Source organism: Saimiri boliviensis, chromosome 21 (assembly GCF_048565385.1).
Source record: "Saimiri boliviensis isolate mSaiBol1 chromosome 21, mSaiBol1.pri, whole genome shotgun sequence".
In the NCBI taxonomy this organism is placed as follows: domain Eukaryota; kingdom Metazoa; phylum Chordata; class Mammalia; order Primates; family Cebidae; genus Saimiri; species Saimiri boliviensis.
In genome coordinates, this window is record NC_133469.1 from 18,412,379 (window position 1) to 18,437,012 (window position 24,634).

Sequence of the window (24,634 nt, forward strand, 5' to 3'; positions counted from 1 at the left end):
ACCAGTAACACTGCGTTTAAAACACAGAAGTAACTTTTCTCTCAAATTGCTCTGCTGTCACTTCATTTAGATTAGGAAGCTGCATTTATGTTTTGATTCAGCGAGTTACTAACATGTCTCTTCTAAAAGCTGAGTTTGGATATTCCAAAGTCAACGGGACTATAGGCTGTAATGAGAAATATTTTGCTCAAAAACAGAAATGGAGTTCTCTAGCAGAATGGTTGTCAAAGTGTACATTCAATGTAGAGTTTTAAAGTGATATTTGTATGAAGCGTTTCAGAAACCCTTACTTTGGAGATGGTAGAAATAGATGTTTGCAGCCGTATACAGCCATATTAGAATTAGCAGCAAGACTGCAGTTAAAACACAGAAAAAACTTTTCTCTTAAATTGCTCTGCTGTGAGTTTGTTCACCTTAAGAAGCTGCACCTTTGTTTAGATTCTGCGAGTTAGTAATACGTTTTTTCTAAAAGCTGCATTTGGATATTCCAGATAGAATGTGAGTATTTGTTGTAATGAGAAATATCTGGCTGTAAAACAAAAACGGAGCTATCTAGCAGAATGGTTTTCAAAATGTCCATTCATTCACCTTCCAGAGTTAAACTGATATGTGTATGAAGCATTCCAGAAACTCTTCCTTTGGAGATTCTAGAAATAGATGTTTCCAGCCGTCTACGGCCATATGAGAATTAGCAGTAAGCCTGCGTTTAAAACACAGAAGAAACGTTCCTCTGAAATTGCTCTCCTGTTAGTTCGCTCATCTTAGGAAGCTGCATCTACTTTTAGATTCAGCAAGTTAGTAACACCTTTCTTCTAATAGCTGTGTTTGGATATTCTAGAGTGAAGGGTGGTATAGGCTGTAATGAGAAATATTTTGCTCTAAAACAAAAATGGAGCTATCTAGCAGAATGCTTGTCAAAGTGCACATTCAACTTCCAGAGTTAAGCTGATGTGTGTATGAAGCATTTCAGAATACCTTTCTTCGGAGATTATATATAGAAATAGATATTTCCAGCCATATACAGCAATATTGGAATTAGCAGTAAGAGTGCGTTTAAAACACAGAATAAACGTTACTCTCAAATTGCTCTGCAGTGAGTTCGTTCAACTTTAGGAAGCTGCATCTTTGTTTAGATTCAGCGAGTTACATGTTTCATATAAAAGCTGCGTTTGGATATTCCAGAGTGAATGGGAGTATAGGCTGCCATGAGAAATATCTGGCTCTTAAACAAAAACGTAGCCATCTAGCCGAATGGTTGTCAAAGTGTGCATTCAAGTTAGAGTTAAACTGATGTGTGTATGAAGCATTTTAGAAACCCTTTCTTTGCAGAGTCTGGAAAAAGAAGTTTCGAGTTTTATACACCCATATGAGAATTAGCAGTAAGACTGTGTTTAAAACACAAAGTGTGGCGATTCCTCAATGACCTAAAAATAGAAATCCCATTTGACCCAGCAATCCTATTTCTGGGTATATATCCAAAGGATTATAAATCATTGTACTATAAGTACACATGCACACGAGTGTTCATTGTAGCACTGTTCACAATAGCAAAGACCTGGAACCAATCCAAATGCCCATCGATGATTGAATGGGTAAGGAAAATGTGGTACACATACACCATGGAATATTACGCAGCCATCAGAAATGGTGAGTTCGTGTCCTTTGTTAGGGACATGGATGAACCTGGAAACCATCATTCTCAGCAAACTGACACAAGAGCAGAAAATCGAACACCGCATGTTCTCACTCATAGGCAGGTGTGGGAGGGAAGGGAGGTAGGGAGGTCGGAGGAGATGGCATTGGGAGAAATGACAGATAAAGGTGAGGGGAAGCAAGGCAGCAAACCACACTGCCATGTGTGCACCTATGTAACAATATTGCATGTTTGTCACATGTACCCCAAAACATAAAATGCAATAAAAAAATAAATAAATAAAAGGAAAGGACTAAATTTTATAACCCCTCAATTCTATGAATTCGAAAACCATAAAATGTCTGAATTCAAGAATACGAGGATGTCCATATTCTAGAATTCTAGAATTATAAGATATATTAATTCTGAAATCCTAAAATGTGTTAGTTCTAGAATTGTAGAAAGTCCTAGTTTTAGAAACCAATGCTATCTGAATTCTAGAACTTTAGAATGACTGAATTCTAGAATCAAGGATTTCTGAATTGTACATTCCTAGAATGTATGCATTCTGGAATCCTATAATGCATACATTCTAGAAACCTAAAAATGTCTGAATTCTAGAATGCTAGAATATATTAATTCTAAAATCTAAAAATGTGTAAATAACAGAATCCTAGAATGTATAAATTTTAGAATCCTAAAAAGGTCCGAATTAAAGAATCTTAGAATGAATGAAATCTAGAATCATAAAATGTCTCAATTCTAGAATCCTAAAATGTATGACTTCTAGAATCATATAATGTTTAAATTCTAGAATCTAAGCATGTCCAAATTCTAGAATTGTAGAATCAAAAAGGTCTCAATTCTAGAATCATAGAATGTATGAATTCTAGATTACTAAAAAGTTTGAATTCTAGAATCCTAGAATGAATGAATTCATGAAGGTCTGAATTCTAGAATTCCAGAATGTATGAATTCTAGAATCCTAGAATGTATGATTTCAAAATCCTAAAACGTGTGAATACTAGATGCCTAGAATCTATGAATTCTAAAATCCTAAAAAGGTCTGAAATCTAGAATCTTCGAATGTATGAATTCTAGAAGCATAAAATGTTAGAATTCTAGAATCTCTGGATGTCTAAATTCTAGAATTGTAGAATCATAAAGCGTCTGAATTCTAGAATCTAAAAATGTGTGTGTTCTGGAATTGTAGAAAGTTAAAATTCTAGAATCCAATGATGTCTGAATTCTAGAATTTTCGTATATGTGAATTCCAGAATCTTGGAATGTATACATTCTAGAATCTTAAGGAGGTCTGTATTCTACAATGTTAAAATGTCAAAATCCTAGATCCATAAAATGTCTGAGTTATAGATTCCTAGAACATAAGAATTCTAGAATCTTAAAATAGTGTGAATTCTAGAACCATAAGATGTCTGAATGTGAGAATCATATAATATCTGAATGCCAGACTCCTAAAATGTGTGTTGTAGAATATCTCAATTGTAGAATCCAACGACGTCTGAATTCTTTAATTTAAGAATGTCCGAATTCTAGAAACAAATATCTGAATCCAAAAATCATAGAACGTGTGTATTCTAGTATCCTATAATGTATAAATTCTAGAATCCTAACAAGATCTGAATTCTAGAATTTTAGAATGATGAATTCCAGAATATTAAATATGTCTAAATCCCAGAATCCTAGAATGTATGAATTCTAGAATTTTAAAAATGTCTGCATTTTTGAATCCTGGAAAGAATGGATTCTATAATGTTAAAAAGGTTTGTATTCTAGAATTCTAGAATGTATGAATCCCAGAATGCAAAAATGTATGAATTCTAGAATCCTAAATAGGTCTGAATTCTAGAATCTTAGAATGTATGAATTCTAGAATCATAAAATATTTGAATTCTAGAATCATAAAATGTCTGAATTCTAGAATCATAAAATGTTTTATAGATTCATAAACTATTTTAATTTGAGAATCTAAAGACGTCAATATCTAGAGTTGTAGAATCATAAAATTCCTGAATTCTAGAATCCTAGAATGTGTGAGTTCTAGAATTGTAGAAAGTTAAATTTCTAGAATCCAATGATGTGTGAATTCTAGAATTTTAGAATGTCTGAATTCTAGAATCATAGAATGTATAAGTTCTCAAATCTTAAACAGGCCTGAATTCTACGATTTTAGAGTGTATGAACTCTAAGAATCATAGAATGTCTGAATTCTCAATTGTCAGAATATATGAATTCTAGAATCCTAAAACTGTTTGAATTCTAGAATCCTAGAATATATGAATTCAGGAATTGTAGGGTGTATGAATTCTAGAATCTTAAAAAGGTCTCAATTCTAGAATCTTTGAATGTATGAATTCTAGAGTACTAAAAAAGTATGAATTCTAGAATCCTGGAATGAATGAATTCCAGGATCCTATAAAGGTCTGAATTCTAGAATTCCAGAATGTCTGAATTCTAGAATGCTAGAATGTATGATTTCCAGAATCCTAAAATGTATGAATTCTAGATTCCTAGAACGTATGAATTCTACAATCCTAAAAAGGTCTGAATTCTAGAATCTTAGAATGTATGAATTCTAGAATCCTAAATAGATCTGAATTCTAGAATCTTTGAATGCATGAATTCTAGAATGATAAAAAGTCTCAATTCTAGAATCCTAAATAGGTCTGAATTCTAGAATCCTAGAATGTATGAATTCTAGAGTCATAAAAATGTCTGAATTCTAGAATTTTAAAATGTATAAATTTTAGAATCTAAAAACGGTCTCAATTCTAGAATAGTAGAATGTAACAATTGTGGAATCATAAAATATCTGAATTCTAAAACATGAAAATATCCAAATCCTAGAATTGTAGAATCATAATGTGTTTAAATTCTAGAATACTAAAATGTGTGAGTTCTAGAATTTTAGAATGTTTGAAGTCCAGAGTCCAAGGATGTCTGAATTCTACAATTGTAGAATGTCAGAGTTCCAGCACCATAAAATGTCTGTACTTTAGAATGATAGAATGTCTGAATTCTAGAATCCTAGAAGTATGAATTTCAGAATTCTAGAGTGTATGAATTTTAGATGCTTGAAAAGGTCTAAATTCTAGAATCCAAGAATGTATGAATTCAAGAATCCCAAAAATGTCTGAATTTTAGAATCCTAGAAAGAATGAATCAATTATAGAATCATTAAATGTCTCAATTCTGGAAACCTAAAATGCATGAATTCTAGAATCGTAAAATATTTAAATTCTAGAATCTAAAAAATGTCCAAATTCTAGAATCGTAGAATCATAAAAGGTCTGAATTCTAGAAACCTAGAATGTATGAATTCTAGAATCATAAAGGATGTTTAAATTCCAGAAGTCCAGAATCATAAAATGTCTGCATTTTAGAATTTTTAAATGTGTGACTTCTAGAATTGGAGAAAGTCTGAATTCTAGAATCCAAGCATGTCTGAATACTAGAATTGAAGTATGTCTCAATTCTAGAACCATACAATATCTGAATTGTAGAATCCTAGAATGTATGAATTCTAGAATTTTTCGGTGTATGAATTCTAGAACATTAAACTGATCTAAATTCCAGAATCTTAGAATGTATGAGTTCCAGAATCCTAAAAATGTCTCATTTCTAGAATGCTAGACTGTATGAATTCTAGAACCCTAAAGACGTCAGAATACTAGAATCCTAGAATGTGTGAATTCAAGAATCCCAAAAAAGTGTGAATTTTAGAATCCTAGAACAGAATAATTCTAGAATCATTAAATGTCTCAAATCTAGAATCCTAAAATGTATGAATTCTAGAATCATAAAATGTTTGAATTCTAGAATCTAAGGATGTCCAAATTCTAGAATTGTACAATCATAAAAGGTCTGAATTCTAGAAACCTAGAATGTGTGAATCATAGAATCCTAAAATGTCTGAATTCTAGTATCTTAGGATGTTTAAGTTCCAGTAGTCCAGAATCATAAAATGTCTCAATTTTAGAATTTTAAAATGTGTGAATTCTAGAATTGGAGAAAGTCTGAATTCTAGAATACAAGCATGTTTGCATTATAGAATTGTAGTATGTTTCAATTCTAGAACCATGAAATGTCTGAATTGTAGAATCCTAGAATGTATGAATTCTAGAATTTTTGAGTGTATGAATTCCAGAATATTAAACCGGTATAAATTCCAGAATCTTAAAATGTATGAGTTCTAGAATTTTAAAAATGTCTGAATTCCATAATCCTAGAATGTATGAATTCTAGAACCCTAAATAGGTATGATTTCTAGAATCCCAGAATGTATGGATTCAAGAATCCCAAAAAAAGTGTGAATTTTAGAATCCTGGACTAGATCAATTCTAGAATCATTAAAGGTCCTAATTTTCGGATCCTAAAACGTATGAGTTGTAGTGTCCCCTGCTGGCAGCAGTGTAGCTGGTGGGCATGCCACCACTACACTGTGTGCAAGAGGGCCCTACAGTGTCCCAAGCAGCCAGCAGGGGGCTTCATGCCAGTACACTATGAGCAAGATGGCCCTGTAGTGTCCCAGCTGCCATCAGGGCCACTACACTGTGAGCCAGAGGGCCCTACAGTGCCCCGAGCAGCCAACAGCGGGCACACGAATACAACACCATGAACAAGAGGACCCTGCAGTGCTCTAGTTCCCATCACGGAAATGCTGCCAGGACACGATCGGAAAGAGGGTCTTGCAGTGCCCCCAGCGGCCAGCCACCACCATCACCCAGCTAATTTTTTTGCATTTTTAGTAGAGACGGGGTTCACCACCACACCCGGCCACCATCCAGGTTTTATAAGGACACTCTATGGTGTTTGCACAAAGATGAAATCATTAAGGAAACATTTCTCAGAAAGTATGCACATTGTTAGGACATGCTTGAGTGTATTTTAAATGTTTAAAGCCTAGTAGAAGAAAAAAGCAACTGAATTCCTGTTATGGTTTAATAACAAAGCTTAATAGAGTTAACATATTTCATCTACTCTAAGATGCTAATAATTAACAAACATTATTTTAACCACCATCACAAATAGGTTGCCAATTAAACCGACTTTCTGAATGAAAGTTTACAAAAATGGGCCGGGCGCGGTGGCTCAAGCCTGTAATCCCAGCACTTTGGGAGGCCGAGGCGGGTGGATCACGAGGTCAAGAGATCGAGACCATCCGGGTCAACATGGTGAAACCCCGTCTCTATTAAAAATACAAATAATTAGCTGGGCATGGTGGCGCGTGCCTGTAATCCCAGCTACTCAGGAGGCTGAGGCAGTAGAATTGCCTGAACCCAGGAGGCGGAGGTTGCGGTGAGCCGAGATCGCGCCATTGCACTCCAGCCTGGGTAACAAGAGCGAAACTCCGTCTCAAAAAAAAGGAAAGTTTACAAAAATGTAAACTTACTTTTATTAATGTCAGGAAAGTAAAATGAAAATGAATTATGGTTTTGACATGTTAAAGCAAAAAAGGAGGAAGCCGTTAGCGTGAGATCTTGCCTAATCAAATGGAAACTGAACTTTGAGGCATGTAAACTGACTTAAAAACATTAACCAATCAACCAGTCAATGACAAAAAGCCCAGCTGCCAGTTGGCTGTATGACTATTGACGCCGAGGGAACCATCCTCACAACCAGCGGTCACCCAGCTGGAGCCAATGAGAAACCTCGCTCAGCTGCCACCGCTAAGAGCTCAAAGCCCCAAGCCCTGTTTTTCATTCTTGTGCTTCAGGCATGATTCATGAATCATTTCTTTGCTCAAACAAACTGGCCTAAAATTTTTCTAACCCCTATATCCTAACCTTTAACTGGTAACCCCTAACTCTAACTCTATCCGGTACCCCTAATCCTCACCCTAAACCTTAACCATACGTTATTTTCTATGTTTGCATTGATATGTCAGTGTTGATTATTGAAACTGCTGTACTGGCAAGGCTGCATGAGTATTGCAGATTTTATAGTCACATTTTTGGATGGAGGCCTTGCGTTAGCATTAGGTGTTTTCTACCCGAGCACTGGGGTTATTGTATTCGTATTTCAGAGGTCATATCTGCCTTAGGAACGCTCCATTTGTCTTCTGAGGCTGCTGAGTGCACCTCACACTGCAGCCACCTGGCCTTGAGTGGGGAGAACCCAGGTGCGCAGGATTCAGAGGGGCTTTTCGTGCTCAGTTTCCCACACAGAGCTCTTCTTACTAGTCTCTGACCCTAAGCAGTCAAGAATGCAAACAGGAAGGATTTTACTCACTGTGGACATGATCCAGAGTTGTCCCAAACCGAAGCTGTGCCCACTACATCTCTGCCATGGAGGACGCAGCTCCACCCTCACGGTGCCCCACAGGTCTGTACTGAGAATGAAACTCCACAGATCGCCGAGACGCAATGTGCATGGTGAAGCAATGCACGCTGGCGCCGTGACGCCAACTGAAAACACAGGCTCGGGCCCCCCTGCTAGTGGCTAGGGCCACTGCAGGGCACTCTTACAGTGTGGTGACAGGCATCACCTGCTGGCAGCTGGAGCACTGAAGGGCCTTCTTGCTCACATTGTAGTGGAAATATGCCCGCTGCTGGCAACCAAGGCAGTGCTACATCCTCTTGCTCACGGTGTGGTGCCTGTGAAGCTGGGCACTCTTACTCGCGGTGTGGTGGGGGCATACCTTCTGCTGGCCACTGGGGGCACTGCAAGACCCTCTTTCCGATCGTGTCCTGGCAGCATTTCCGTGATGGGAACTAGAGCACTGCAGGGTCCTCTTGCTCATGGTGTTGTATTTGTGTGCCCGCTGTTGGCTGCTCGGGGCACTGTAGGGCCCTCTGGCTCACAGTGTAGTGGCCCTGATGGCAGCTGGGACACTACAGGGCCATCTTGCTCATAGTGTACTGGCATGAAGCCCCCTGCTGGCTGCTTGGGACACTGTAGGGCCCTCTTGCACACAGTGTCGTGGTGGCATGCCCACCAGCAACACTGCTGCCAGCAGGGGACACTGCAAGACCCTCTTGCTCAGTGTTGTGGCAGCACGTTCGCTGCAGGCAGCTGAGACACCGCAGGGCCCTCTTGCTCCCTGTGTGATGGCTGGAGCCCCCTACAGGCCTCCTGCAGCACTTAAATTCAGAAAGCCAGTTTATTCAACACCCACAGTTCTGGAAACTCAAACTCAAACGGAGCTATTACTGGAAAGAGCTGATGTCGCAGTTCTTGTCTAACGTGGAAGAAAGATTTTAACCAAAAGGCAGTACAAAGATGGCAGATAACTTTACTGAAAATAAATACAGGCCGGGCGCAGTGGCTCACACCTATAATCCCAGCACTTTGGGAGGCCCAGATGGGTGGATCACGAGCTCAAGAGATCACATCCTGGTCAACATGGTGAAACCCTGTCTCTACTAGAAATACAGAAATTAGCTGGGCATGGTGGTGTGCACCTGTAGTCCCAGCTACTCGGGAGGCTGAGGCAGGAGAATCGCTTGAACCCAGGAGGCGGAGGTTGCGGTGGGCTGAGATCCTGCCAGTGCACTCCAGTCTTGGTAAAAACAGTGAAACTCTGTCTCAAAAAAGAAAATAAAATAAATGCAGTGTAAAGAGCTTCTTATAGAAAATATAAGTAGACCCCAAGGGAGGAACGTGCTGACTGTGCAGGAAAACAGCCCAAGAGTCCTGTGCAGGGAATTTTATTATGTACTTCTTCACATTCCTGCCTCTGTCTCAACTCTCCACCTGCTCTGTCTGGTTTTTCTGCTCCCACCTTTGGTCCCTGATGTGCCTCTCTTTGGCTTGTGGGGCTTCCTCACTGTTGGTTAAGGCACATGTGTGGTGATCAATCCGATTCCACTGTTGCAGCTGGCTCCTTCCTGCCTCCCAGGAAGACCCTGCAGCAGTCCCGTCTGTGCCTCCTGTGCCTCCCTCTCTCTTTCGGATGCCCTTCCCTGCCCTCATCTGAGAAGACAATTCTTCCCCACGTTTCTCTTAAAAATGTCCCCTTTGTCCTTCTTATCAGCATGTAGCTAGCAATTTTCTGACATTTTAACCGTAGACTGAATGATGATCGGGGCATCCTAAGAGGAGTTCTAGGGTGTTTCTTTCTGCATAGGTACCTCTTTTTCCTCCGACCCACAACTGACAAGCGCCCATCCACTCCAGCATTAGAGATGCTACTAATATATAAATTTTTGATGGTCCCTCCAGGTGAGCCTTCCCATCATGTTCATGTCTAGCTATCTACCAACTCTAACAAAGCCCACTATCCTGTGTCTTTCTCAAAATAAGCGAAGGAACAATTCATTGGAAACCATAGGAAATAAGTGTAGATGAAAACTTTGCAACTTATTCAAATAATCAATCAAAATCATCCTTACACTAAAAATGCAAAACTATACAATTTCGAGAAGAAAACATAGAATAAAAGATATCTGCTCTTGGGTTCAGTAACGAATTTTAACAAACAACACAAACTGTCAATACACACCAAAGGAACAATTGGGTGAATTTTTTTTTTTTAATATTAAAAGTGTATACTTTGGAAAATATCTTGTTAAGGGAATAAAAACACAAACCACATATTGAAAGAAACTATTTGCAAAATACAGATCTGAGAAAGAATTTGTATTCAATATACAAAAATATCTTAAAACCAAGTAAAGCAGGCTGTGTGCGGTGGCTCAAGCCTGTAATCCCAGCACTTTGGGAGGCTGAGGCGGGTGGATCACGAGGTCAAGAGATCGAGACCATCCTGGTCAACATGGTGGAACCCCGTCTCTACTAAAAATACAAAAAATTAGCTGGGCATGGTGGCACGTGCCTGTAATCCCAGCGAATCAGAAGGCTGAGGCAGGAGAATTGCCTGAACCCAGGAGGCAGAGGTTGCGGTGAGCCGAGATCGTGCCAGTGCACTCCAGCCTCGGTAACAAGAGTGAAACTCCGTCTCAAAACAAAACAAAACAAAATAAAAACAAGTAAAGCAGCCCAATTAAAGATGCACACAAGTCAGAACAGACACCTAACCAAAGGATTTAAGAGAAACCAGCCCCTTCAAAAGACTCCACCACTGATATCAACCATTTGCCTGAAGCTGCCTTTCCTTTCTTGCTTGATAAGAGACCACCCATGACAGAGAGGGTCTGGACAGTATACAGTGGATGCACAGAGCAAGTTTTCACATCCTTTGCTTCACCTTTTGATGTCAGAAGGCTGAAAACTTCACCCTTTACCTGTCATCATGGTAACACTGCCATTTTTTGTACATGGGACCCACGAGGAAGTAAGAAACTCAACTGTGATTGCACTCATTTCTCCTTTCATAAATATTCATGACGCCTCCTAGAGCTTATTCAATATTTGTATTTGGCCATGCCACTCAGCATAAATTTCTGTTTTCTTTATCTCTCCCTTAAAGTGTCTGCTTCTGGCTTCTGGCTGGAGTCTATGCTTCCCAGCCTATTAAAAGGATTTCCCTGCAGGCTGCAACCCTTTACAGGAGGTAAATCTCTCACTGGGTGCAGGCACTCATGCCTGTAATCGCAGCATTTTGGAAAGCCAAAGTGGGTGGATCACCGGAGTTCAGGAGTTTAACACCAGCCTGGCCAACATGGTGAAACCTTGCCTCTCCTAAAAATACAAAAAATTAGCCAGGCTTGGTGATGGACATCTGCAATCCCAACTAATTGAGAGGCTGTGGAAGGAGAACTGCTTGAACCCGGGAGGTGGAGGTTACAGTGAGCCAAGATCCCACCATTGTACTCAAGCCTGGGCAACAAGAGTGAAACATCTTCTCAAAAAAAAAAATAAATAAACCAAAATGTAAAAAACAAAATCATTCCTGAACTCTCATCAGATCTTTTGTCATAGTCATTTCATGCTCTTTGTCATTTAGATATTATTTAGGCCTGATGCTTTCCTACCAGCTCCTGCAATCAGCTATGGATCAGAATGTCCTCCAACACAGGACTCCCTCTGAGACTCACAGAAAAGACTATGACAGGTACTCTGGTTACAGGCTCCTGATGATATTGCTCAAATAACTTTAAGACCATACACTTGACTCAGTGAAGCTGTCCAGAAGTCTAGTTGAGAAACTGATGGGTTCATGACACGGCTAACCCAAGATTCAGCAAGACTGGAATTGAGTACACGGCACTGAATAAACTGATGAAAATGGATTATAATTTTATAGCTTCTTTTGATCACTGCTGGTTCTTTAATGTTATACTTTCTGGATTTAAGAAATCTCTTTCCCTTCAGCTAACTATAACTCACAACAATTAAGATTACGTTTAATTAAATAAAAATAAAGCATTTATCTTTTTCCTCGACTGATTTCTCCAGAATTTTGAAATTCTTACTGAACACTCTTATTTTCCTGACAATATAGTTTTTAGCAGAAGTCCAAAAAGAATCTGTTCACCTTAGAACAGGACATAATTGGAAACTTTGTTTATATTATCAAGGCTTTTACTGGAATACTATATTTAGCAATAGTGTACCTAAGATCAGGTACGACCAGCAATTTTAAGGAACTAAGGTTGATTTTTACGGACCCAATCCTTACAAAGCAGTCTGAGAAAAGCCAGCCTGATACCTAGATTACAAGAGTCACATCCATACAGATTAGTAAGAAAGGTCCTTTCCTTGCAGGCCCAAGAATTTGGGGATAGTTTTAGGGCCTCAAGAAGAGAGGAATTCACTCAAAGTTTTTAGGACTGCAGCTGAAATTTGATAGGATGTTCTGGGCTTGGCTTTTAGCCTCAATGAGGCCTTTAAAACTCCAATCTGAGATTCTGTAGGAAAACTTGCAGCAAAGAAGCTTGAAAGCACCTATGTGGTCAGCTCCTGTTCTTGCTGCACTTACGTAAATAGTCAGGCAAAATCTAACGAAACTTGAACTTATTTTTAAAACAAGAATAATCTTTGATTATCTATGATCAAAAATGATGGTTACTACAGAGAGAAATTTTATGTTTCAATGAAAAACTCAGCCAGGCATGGTGGCACATGCCTATAATTCCAGCAATTTGGGATGCCAAGAGTTCAAGACCAGCCTGGGCAACATGGCAAAACCCTGCCCCCTGCCTCTATTAAAAATCCAAAAATTAGCTGGGCATGATGGCATGTGCCTGTGGTCCCAGCTAATCAGGAGGCTGCGGAGGGAGGCTTTCTTGTACCCAGGAGATAGAGGGTGAAGTAAGCTGAGCACTCCAGCCTCAGACGTAGAGCCAGACCCTGTTTCCAAAAAAAATTTTTTTAAATAGGAAAACTATAGCCCTTGTGGGTTCTCAGATTCTAGTCTTGTTTCTTTTCTTTGGGCTATTTTTACCTCTTTGTAAACTGGATCCTGCCATCTGATGAATTTTGTCACATGATGATACATGTGGAACAAGCAGCCAAGTATTGTCTCCCCTATTAATGTATCTATTGTCAGATAATTTGAAGGCCTCCAACCCTGGACCAAAGAAGAGGAAGGTTTGGTCCCGAAAATGCATAACAAAATTGTAATACATTGATGCAATGAAATACTATTTCGCCATAGAAAGGAACAAGCTATAAACTCACATGAAGACATGAGTGATCTTTTATGCACATTGCTAAGTGGAATAAGACAGTGTGAGGAGAATCCTCACAATGTGACCTTATTTAATGAGATTCTGGAGAAGGGAAACTACACAGATGCAAAGCCATTGGCTGCATGGGGTGGGAGTTTGAAGTGTTCCATATGTTTTTTTAATAGTATATACCGGCCACTAACCATTTGTAAAAGAATGCAGAATTATACAGCTAAATGGGTAAATCAAACTCTATTCAAGTTAAATAATAATATTCAGAATGGGGAGTATCCCAGCACAGAATCCATAATGTGAAAAATAATTTAACTATGTTACAAATTACAATGGTTTGGATGTGGTTTGTTTCTGCAAAAACTCATGTTGAAATTTGACCCCCGAGGTGGCAGTGTGAGGAGGTGGGGCCTAGTGGAAGGTGTTTGGATTATGGAGATTGATTCCTCATAAATAGATTAATGCCCTCCCATGGGGGTGAGTTCTGTCTGCTCTCACAGGAATGGATTAATTCCTGCAAGAGTAGATAGTCAAAGAGTCTTGCTTCCTTGGCTTTCCTCCTGCTTTCACTCTTGCTGTGATCTCTGGTGCACCCCTTGCTCCCCTTCCACTTTCCACCATGAGGCAAAAAAGACTGAGGCCCCACCAGATGCAACTGCCCAATCTTGAACATTCCAGCCACCAGCATTGTGAGCCAAATGAATCTTCTGTACTAAGAAATTACCCTGTCTCAGGTATTGTGTTACAGAAGCACAAAATGGACTAAGACACAAATGTGGGAAACAACTCTCTGAAGGTGTAGGGAAAACGGTGCTGACCTAAGTCTCCTTACCAATGAATAGAATCTGTAGGCTGAAGGAATATAAACTATACTTCATCATTGGATTCCATTTTATAAAGTTTCTTCCAACAGGGATAATTGTGAACAATTGTAAAACCACAGTATCTGTATCTGGAATCAAACAATGAGTTATGTAAGTCACAGATGGTCAAAACCAGGTCCCTCACTGTTGATGTGGGAGGTTATAAATTAGCAAGGGGAGAAGGGTAGAAAGATTCGTGTGATAGTAGATCAGGGGTGAAGACATCAACATAAACTTATGTTTAGTTTAATACAGATACAGTTCCACATCAAAACCTTCCTAACTAGGTGTGTATAGGTAGGTGACATACACACATATACTTCCTAGCATTGCTAATGAGAGACAAGACACAATGTGCTCACTCAGCAGCCAGATATAAGTTTTTCTACCATTCTGAAAGGAATCAGGCTCTTTGAATAAATGTGTGATACTAGAACTGGGACAGTAAATATATGAACCAGGATAATCTTGAAGTATCAAAAAGTAAGTACTAAATAAAAATTGAAATGTGTCAAAGGAAAATTGGAGCCAATAAAAAGAGCTACTGCTGACCAACACAGGAATGAACTGTTCAACATACTGCTGCAGTGTTTAATACTAACTAAAGCTTCAAGTAATTATCTAGGTGTCTCCATTTGCATGTGTAGGTGAATAAGCAAATGGAGTTGAATAGAAATCTTCTTTGCAAAAGAATTCCAAATACTTAATGTAGACAGTTAACCATCAAGATGGTGGAGCTAACGCCTCACTCCTTGAGTATGGGCTTCACCTATGTGTAAATTTATTTTTCACATATTTTTCTTGTGCTGTGGATGTGTCCTGGGTTCATTCTCTAAAATGCTGTTCACCCTAGATCAGGAAAAAAAATAACAACCTTACAGATTTGATTTCAATTCATGGATAAATATTTTAACAAGAGTGACTTTGTAAAAATATGTTCCAGTGGCTGATTGACTCATTGTGACTGGATCACTTATTCCAAATTCTTCTTGCCTTTATTTTTTTCCAGTGTCTACCTTTTAGCCATAATACACCAGACTGAAATATTGGCCACTAAGAAAAAATATTCAAAGAAAAAAAGAACGTGAACCGAACTTGTGACCATGATAATTCAATGTTTCAACACAACACTTTCTAAAACAGAAAAGTTTAAAAGGATATTCAAAGTCAATTTCCTCAATAAGGCTTTGCAGAAAATAAGGAAACTAGAGAAACAAAATTGGTGGGACATCCTATGGGTGATTTTAGATGTTTCTATGTTTTATGGGGAAAAAATACTTTACGTTTAAAATAGTCACAAAAAATTATTGGAAACCCAAACTCTGGAATGTTTACAAATTTAGTTGAACTTCTATGTAATTATTTAGCTTAGTCATGAAGTTGATACTTTTTAAAAAATCTCGGCCTTATTTGTGTAATAAAATACATAATGAATAATGAATGTTCATAGGAAAACATGTTAGACCTTGTGAAAAAAATCTTGGAGACCCAAAATCACTAAGCTAAAGGGAGAAGTCAAGCTGGGGACTGCTTAGGGCAAACCTGCCTCCCATTCTATCCAAAGTCACCCATCTGCTCACAGAGATAAATGCATATCTGATTGCCTCATTTGGAAAGGTTAATCAGCAACTCAAAAGAATGAAACCATTCATCTTTATCTACTTATGATCTGGAAGACCCCCGTTTGGCCTCTCTTCAAGTTGTCTCACCTTTCTGGACTGAACCAATGTACATATTACACATAATTGATGTCTCATGACTTCCTGAAATGTATAAAACCAAGCTGGACTCCTACCACCTGGGGCACATGTTGTCCGGACCTCATGAGGATACATCACGGGTGTGTGCATCCTCAAACCTGGCAAAATAAACTCCCTAAAAAATCTAAAGCCTGTCTCAGATTTTCTTGGTTCATACATGTAATGTAGGATGTTAATGTTTATAAAACACACATCATTCTATCTACTATTAAAACTATACTGTCAATTAACCTGAGACTTTTCAACAAAAGAAAATGTTGATGAGGTATGAATAATATATTTAAATTTAAATAATGTTGCAAGTTTTAATATGCCTACTTTTCATTTTTTAATACGCCTGTTTTGACGACTTTAATGCTGTAAGACAAATGAGTAATTAAAACATGAATAAGGCCGGGCGCGGTGGCTCAAGCCTGTAATCCCAGCACTTTGGGAGGCCGAGGCGGGTGGATCACGAGGTCGAGAGATCGAGACCAACCTGGTCAACAGGGTGAAACCCCGTCTCTACTAAAAATACCAAAAATTAGCTGGGCATGGTGGCGCGTGCCTGTAATCCCAGCTACTCAGGAGGCTGAGGCAGGAGAATTGCCTGAACCCAGGAGGCGGAGGTTGCGGTGAGCCGAGATCGCGCCATTGCACTCCAGCCTGGGTAACAAGAGCGAAACTCCGTCTCAAAAAAAAAAAAAAAAAAAAAAAAAAAAAAAAAAAAAAAAAACATGAATAAAAGTGTTTACAGGGGGTGGCCATGTTTCCTCCAGCCTCAGGCTTGGGGTGACTTGAAAGGCACCTGCCCATCCCCAGCTTTCATCCCAGCTGTCCTGATGGTGACTCTAAGCATTTCTCCTTTCTCTATATGTAGACCTCATGCCCAAAACAACCCAAATCTTACAATATGTTAGGGCACACTATGATGATAAGCAGCCAAAGCCTCAAGCAAGAATGTGCTGACCTTATACATGGGAGAATGAAGGTGGTTAAAATGTTCACATTAAAGAGCTTCCACACAGATTGCAAGAATACAAGGAAGAATGGAGATGGCAGCACGAGTCGCTAAAATAAAAGCAGATGTTTTGAAATCAGTTACATTCTTTACTTCAAAAATTAGAGACAGAAACCGAAGTTTAGTCTGAGGCAACAATTTACTGGGCAATAAGCCAGAGGCACATGTGTCGTAGACAGATTTCAGCATTCTTCCTTATATTAAGATAAATACTAAATTAATGTCATATAAATATAAACACTTGGTTCTACAGTAGTTTTAAAGGAGATCTCACAAATGGGTTTGGCTTTTGAAGGTTAGCACTGATGGTCCAGAGAATTCATTTTGTTCCAGAGAGAGAGAGAAAAGAATTCATTTTGTTCCAGAGAGAGAAAGAGAAGAATTTCTTGGGTCCCTTCAGGAAGGCGTCTGGCTTTGCCTCGCGTTGCATATTTGAACTATGTGTACGGCAGAAGACAGAATTTCACAGATTTAAGGTGCGAAAAGTCACTGGGTTCTTCAAGAAGCCTGGGATTCTTCTTGGAAAAAATAAGTTTGTGGAGACAAAATGAGTTGGAGAAGATTGTTATTGAAGTGAAGCAGAATTGGTTTTAGTAATCTGCTTATTACCCTCACCCTCACCCCCTTAACCTCTAACCCTAAACCCTAACCCCGTGACCCTAACCCTACCCCTACCCAATCCCTCATCCTACTCTTTAGCCCTGACCCTTGACCCTTGACCCCAATCTCCAAACCCCAACACCAAACCTAAACTTAACCCCTAACCCTACCACTAACCTTAACCCTTTACATCTGCCTAGATTCTCCAGCAGAAGCAGAGACCCTTGGCTCCCAGCTGTGCACCACTGCATCTGGCACAGGACTCCGTAGCAGTCCCCAAATAGGCATCCGAATGTCCACTGTGCCAGCCATGCAGTGGAAGCCCGCGCTATATTCTCACTTCCAGAACCAAGGCCCAGTGCCTGCATCAGGCTGCTCAGGGCTGAAGTGAGCTGGGACACCCAAGGTCTTCATAAGACCAAGGCTCTTTCATGCCTCCTGTCACAGAGTGAGATGCAGACCCAGCAGCACCACACGTCCCCTCCTTCCCACCGTAGCAGCTCATCAACCTTCCAAGCCAGGGGCCCTTCCCTGATGACACTCCAAGCACAAAGCACTGGACTTCCACACAGTGAGGCTGCACACATTATTCTGTGTAGATGCCCACTTAGGCCGCTGGGAGAAAGGGCGGTAGAGGGACCCTCATGTTGCTCTGTGGTATACATGCTCTGGTTTATACGACAGCAAGCCATTTACGAGAAACTCAAGCTGAACTACTACTTGTTTCCAACGTTTTGTCAGCAGAGGATTTACAATGTATGCTCCCAAATAAGCTAGCCACAGAGCACACCGACTACTTCCCCTCTTAAGTCGCTCCGAGGGCCTCTGCATCAGTCCTAGAATTGGAAGATTGGTGGAGAAGAACTGGGATGTTGAGGGGGTACTGGATACTTGCTTGATACCAGCCCCCCCTTACCTAAGCTTACAGACAGCCCAGATCCCGCCTGACAAATTAGACATTTTAACACACACAGTTCTCGATAGCAGGACTTAACAGATGCAAAACTCGAAGGCAACGATTGTCTCAATTCCTTGGTGTCTCAGGAACTAAAACACTGCCTAGCACAGGTGCACCATCAACCTTATTATTAAATATGCTCTATATTTTATTCATCTTTGATTGTGGAAGAGGTGTGATAAACACTGTGGACTAACAACCTTTGAGATCTCTTCACGGGATCCTATCTGGATCCCCAGATCAGCCAACACAGAGAAGGCACCCATAAACATGTGCAGGACAGAGGTGAGATAAAACTGTCTCTGAGCCTCAAAGTGGTCTGGCAGTCACAAGAACGGCCACGTAGGGTCTGGCCCATATGAGGAGTCAGGCTTTCAGCTTGAGGCACCCCACTGCACCTGCAAAACCGAGTTGTGCCTAACAAAGAAGAATCAGCCAGCCTACTCTATTTAATGAAAGATTCTCCCTGGGGCCTGAAAGCTTGGGGGGATTACTCCTCCCTCCTCAGGCTGGGTCCCAAGGTACAAGACCACGTGCACCAGCAGCATGGGTCAGCAAACGAGCAGAAGCCAGAAAAGGGCAGTCCGGAAGACAAGGACCCCTTGAAGATCAAGAGAGAGGCCGTTTAGGTACCACGGAGCAGTTACATCAGACTGGAACACGTCCCATTTACAGGAGACTAGAAAACCCCACCCTCACCCTCACTTGGGGCTGATACCATTTTAGGCCTCAGCCCGTCTGCACCCAGGTGCTCATGAAAACAGCATGTTGCTCCACACCACCTCGAGCTGTTTACTGGTGCTCTCAGGGTTCGAACCAATAATAGAGCCTTGTGCCTAATATCTCAGGTGGTAATCCAAGAGCGATATCTGCGTGACACGCCTCCTCCTTCACCCTCCATATCTAAGTGATCACCAAGGTTGCAAGCCAGCCAGGCAAGGTAGCTCATGCCTGTCAGCCCAGTACTTTAGGCGGCTGAGGCATGTGGATCACCTGAGGTCAAGAGGTCAAGACTGCTCTGGCCAACATTGAAAAAGCCTGTCTCTACTAGAAATTCAAAAATTAGCAAGGGTGGTGGCAGACGCCTGTAATCCCAGCTACTCAGGAGGCTGAAACAGGAGAATCGCTTGAACCTGGGAGGCACAGGCTGCAGTGAGCCAATATAATGCCGTTTCACTCCAGCCTGGGCAACAGAGCAAGACTCAGTCTCAAAAAAAAAAAAAAAAAAAAAGAATTAGTATAATTTTGTCTCCAGAAGAGGGGTCTTGTCCCAGACCCCAGCAACAGGATTTTGGGTCTCACACGAAATGGAATTTATGGCAAGTCGCACAGTCTAGTGATATTAAAAGAGTTTATTAGCCACTACTAAGTGACAGAGCAAGGAGTCCTCAGAAAGCAAGAGGAGGAACGCAGCTGTTTTAAAAAACAAAGGTTTTTTTCAGACGGAATTTTACCCTTGTCACAATGACATGATTACAGGCTTGAGCCACCGTGCCTGGCCAGCAAAAAGCATTCTTAGTTTACAAATAAGTTTTAAAGATAATAGTACACTCATAAATTATTGTTAAAATCAATAGTAACAAAGAAAAGTAGCAATACTAGTAGCCTGACACAAATTGATCACAATCCTTCATAAGAGACAACACTCTTCTTAATGACCTATATAAACAAACATTAAGTAATTCTGTTTGTACGTTAATGTGCTGGGATTACAAGTGTGATTAATTAATCACTTATCCACCGAGGAGGGCGGATAACATGAGGCCAGGAGTTGGACACCAGCATGGCAAACATGGTGAAACCCAGTCTCTACTAAAAATTAAAGAAAAATAGCTTTGTGCAGTGGCAGTATCGTAGCCGGTGAGGTTTATCTGAGGTGCGATTATTGCTAATTGAAAACTTTTCCCAATACCCCGCCATGACGACTGGAAATATAGTCAGCATTGGCAATTTTTGGAATTTACAGAGATGGAATAAAGAAAATTAAATAAAAAAATAAATTATAATGGAAAAGAAATACAAAAAAAAAATAGCTGGACGTGGTGGTGCAGACATGTAATCCCACCTATTCAGGGGAATCCTTAAACCCAGGAAGCAGGGGTTTTAGTGAGCCGTGATCATGTCATTGTAACAATCAGTAAAACTCCGTCTCAAAAAAAATTTTTGTTCTTTAAAACAGGTGCATTCCTCCTCTTGCTTTCTGAGGACTCCCTGCTCTGTCACTTAGTAGTGGCTAATAAACTCTTTTAAAGTCACTAGACTGTGCGACTTGCCATAAATTCCATTTCGTGTGAGACCCAAAATCCTGTTGCTGGGGTCTGGGACAGGACCCCTCTTCTGATGTCAAAATTATATTAATTCTTTTCTTTTCTTTTCTTTTTGAGACCGAGTCTTGCTCTGTTGCCCAGGCTGGAGTGAAATGGCGTGATCTCGGCTCACTGCAGCCTGTGCCTCCCAGGTTCAAGCGATTCTCCTGTTTCAGCCTCCTGAGTAGCTGGGATTACAGGCGCCTGCCACCACACTGGCTAATTTTTGAATTTCTAGTAGAGACAGGCTTTTCCAATGTTGGCCAGAGCAGTCTCGAACTCTTGACCTTAGGTGATCCACATGCGTCAGCCGCCTAAAGTACTGGGCTTATAGGTGTGAGCTACCTTGCCTGGCCGGCTTGTAACCTTGGTGATCACCTGGATATGAAGGGTGGAGGAGGAGGCGTGTCACCCAGGTATCGCTCTTGGATTACCACCTGGGATATTAGGCACAAGGCTCTATTATTGGTTCGAACCCTGAGAGCGCCAGCAAACAGCCTGAGGTGGTGTGGAGCAACATGATGTTTTCATGAGTGCCTGGGTGCAGACGGGCTGAGGCCTAAAATGGTATCAGCCCCAAGTGAGGGTGAGGCTGGGGTTTTCTAGTCTCCTGTAAATGGGATGTGTTCCAGTCTGACGTAACTGCTCCATGGTACCTAGACGGCCTCTCTCCTGATCTTCAGGGTGTCCTTGTCTTCCGGCCTGCCCTTTTCTGGCTTCTGCTGGCTTGCTGACCCACGCTGCTGGTGCACGTGGTCTTGTACCTTGGGACCCAGCCTGAGGAGGGAGGAGTAATCCCCCCAAGTTTTCATTAGGGAGAGTAGGCTGGCTGATTCTTCTTTGTTAGGCACAACTCGGTTTTGCAGGTGCAGTAGGGTGCCTGAAGCCGAAAGCTTGACTCCTCATATGGGCCAGACCCCACGTGGCCGTTCCTGTGACTGCCAGGCCACTTTGAGGCTGAGAGACAGTTTTATCTCACCTCTGTCCTGCACATGTTTATGGATGCCTTCTCCATGTTGGCAGATCTGGGGGTCCACAAGAAAGGATCCCGTGAAGAGATCTCAAAGGTCATTAGTCCACTGTGTTTATCACATCACTTCCACAATCAAAGATGAATAAAATATAGAAGCGTATTTAATAATAACTTTGATGGTGCACCTGTGTTAGGCAGTGTTTTAGTTCTTTGAGACACCAAGGAGTTGAGACAATCCTTTGCCTTAGAGTTTTGCATCTGTAAGTCCTGCTATCGAGAGCTGTGTGTGTTAAAATGTCTGATTTATCAGGCGGGATCTGGGCTGTCTGTAAGCTTAGTTTAGGGGAGGCTGGTGTCCAGCAAGTATCCAGTACCCCTCAACATCCCAGTTCTTCTCCACCAGTCTTCCAATTCTAGAACTGATGCAGAGGCCCTCAGAGCGACTTAAGAGGGGAAGTAGTCACTGTGCTCTGTGGCTACCTTGTTTGGAAGAGTACATTGTAAATCCTCTCCCGACAAAACGTTGGAAACAAGTAGTGTTTCAGCTTGAGTTTCTCATAAATGGTTTGCAGTCGTATAAACCAGAGCATGCATACCACAGGGCAACGTGAGGGTCCCTCTACCACCCTTTCTCCCAGCGCCCTAAGTGGGCATCTACACAGAATAATGTGTGCAGCCTCACTGTGTGGAAGTCCAGTGCTTTGTGCTTGGAGTGTCATCAGGGAAGGACCCCTGACTTGGAAGGTTGCCGAGCTGCCACAGAGGGAAGGAGGGGGCATGCGATGATGCTGGGTCTGCATCTCGCTCTGTGACAGAAGGCATGAGAGAGCCTTGGTCTTATGAAGACCGTGGGTGTCCCAGCTTACTTTGGCCCTGAGCAGCCTGATGTAGGTGCTGGGCCCTGGTTTTGGAGGTTAGAATATAGCACGGGCTTCCACTGCATGGCTGGCACAGTGGGCATTCAGGTGCCTATTTGGGGACTACTATGGAGTCCTGTGCCAGATGCAGTGGTGCACAGCTGGGAGCCAAGTGTCCCTGCTTCTGCTGGAGAATCTGGGCATATGTAAAGTGTTAAGGTTAGTGGTAGGGTTAGGGGTTAAGTTTGGGGTTGGTGTTGGGGTTTGGGGGTTGGAGATTGGGGTCAAGGGTCAAGGGTCAGGGCTAAAGAGTAGGATGAGGGATTGGGTAGGGGTAGGGTTAGGGTCACGGGGTTAGAGTTTAGGGTTAGAGGTTAAGGGGATGAGGGTGAGGGTGATAAGCAGATTACTAAAAGCAATTCTGCTTCACTTCAGTAACAACCTTCTCCAACTCATTTTGTCTCCATAAACTTATTTTTCCAAGAAGAATCCCAGCCTTCTTAAAGCACCCAGTGACTTTTCACACCTCAAATCTGTGAAATTCTGTCTTCTGCCATATGCATAGTTCAAACATACAAGGAGAGGCAAAGCCAGACGCCTTCCTGAAGGGACCAGAGAAATTCTTCTCTTTTTCTCTCTGGAACGAAATGGATTCCTCTCTTTCTCTCTCTGGACCAAAATAAATTCTCTGGACCATCAGTGCTAGCCTTCAAAAGCCAAACTCATTTGTGAGATCTCCTTTAAAACTACTGTAGACCCAAGTGTTTATATTTATATGACATTAATTTAGTATTTATATTAATATAAGGGAGAATGTTTAAATCTGTGTACACCACATGTGCCTCTGGCTTATTGCCCAGCTAATTGTCACCTCAGGCTAAACTTTGGTTTCTGTCTCTAATTTTTGTCGGAAAGAATATAACTGATCTCAAAACATCTGCTTTTATTTTAGGGACTCGGGCTGCCATCTCCATTCCTCCCTCTTTTCTTGTGGTCTGTGTGGAAGTTCTTTTTTGGTAACTGTAGACAAGTTTCATAACCTCTCTAGGCCTGTGTTTTCTCAATTATGCATAAATAAGACTGGTTGCATGGATTAAAAAAATAAAATAAAATAAAATAAAAAATAAAAACTTCCCAGTGACGCTTCTCTTATTTATTATTTTGAGTTTTATTTATTTTATTTTATTAGTTTTTTCCATGAGCACGTGCAGTTTATTGAACCACTGGAGAAAAGTGTGTGAGGGTCAAGGGTTGATACGGGATGGGCTGGGGACAGGGCGAGCGATGGAATCCGGATACCAGGGAGACATACAGGTCACGAGCAGAGCCTCTGGCCCGGGTCATTCCTCTGGATCTACCGATAGGCTTGCAGAATCGGGATTGGGATGATGATCATCAGAATGGTCATGATGATGCCCAAAATCAGGGCCCAGATGTTTAGGCACTTGGCGGTGGAGGCGTAGGCCTGGTCCCCGATCAGGTCGCCAACCATCTTCCTGTCCCCTTCACGGAGTAGGCGAACGCTAGGAAGCCCCAGGCAGCAGGAGTTCACGAAGAGGGTGTCGAACAGGGACCAGACGACGTGGTCGGGCATGGAGGCCTCGCTTCGGATGTGGATCACGGTGGAAGTCGGGGTGCAGGGTCGTTTGGGGGACGGTCGGTGCCGGCAGGAGTGAAGAAGGTTTGGACGGTGTGGTTCGTGGTGTCCGGAAAGACCGGCCGTGGTGGGGTTGCTGGGATGCTTCTCCGAGTTTTATTTCTTGAGACAGGGTCTTGCCCTTTCACCCAAACTGGAGTACAGTGGTGAGATCTCAGTTCACCGCAACCTCTGTCTCCCGGGTTCAAGCAATTCTCCTGCCTCAGACTCCTGAGTAGCTGAGATTACAGGTGCCTGCCACCACACCGGGCTAATTTTTGTCGTTTGGTTTAGTAGAGACAGGGTTTTGCCATGTTGGCCAGGCCGATCTCAAACTCCTGACCTCAGGTGATCCACCTGCCTTGGCCTCCCAAAGTACTGAGATGACAGTTGTGAGCCACTTCGCACAACCAACACTGGTGTAATTTCCATCACTCCGTCTCTCCCGAGGTTTCCTAACCCACCCCTCGTGATAGTTTCTTGTTTGTTTCCTTCTTTCCTG

At 41.5% G+C, this 24,634-nt stretch overlaps 1 non-coding gene across 1 annotated transcript; it reads left to right on the plus strand.

Moving 5' to 3' along the window:
* Positions 1-20,191: 20,191 nt before the first annotated feature.
* On the plus strand, positions 20,192-20,332 carry LOC120363022 (U4 spliceosomal RNA). The gene has a single exon (XR_005578755.2). It is a non-coding gene; the product is annotated as a U4 spliceosomal RNA (small nuclear RNA).
* The last annotated feature ends 4,302 nt before the right edge of the window (positions 20,333-24,634 follow it).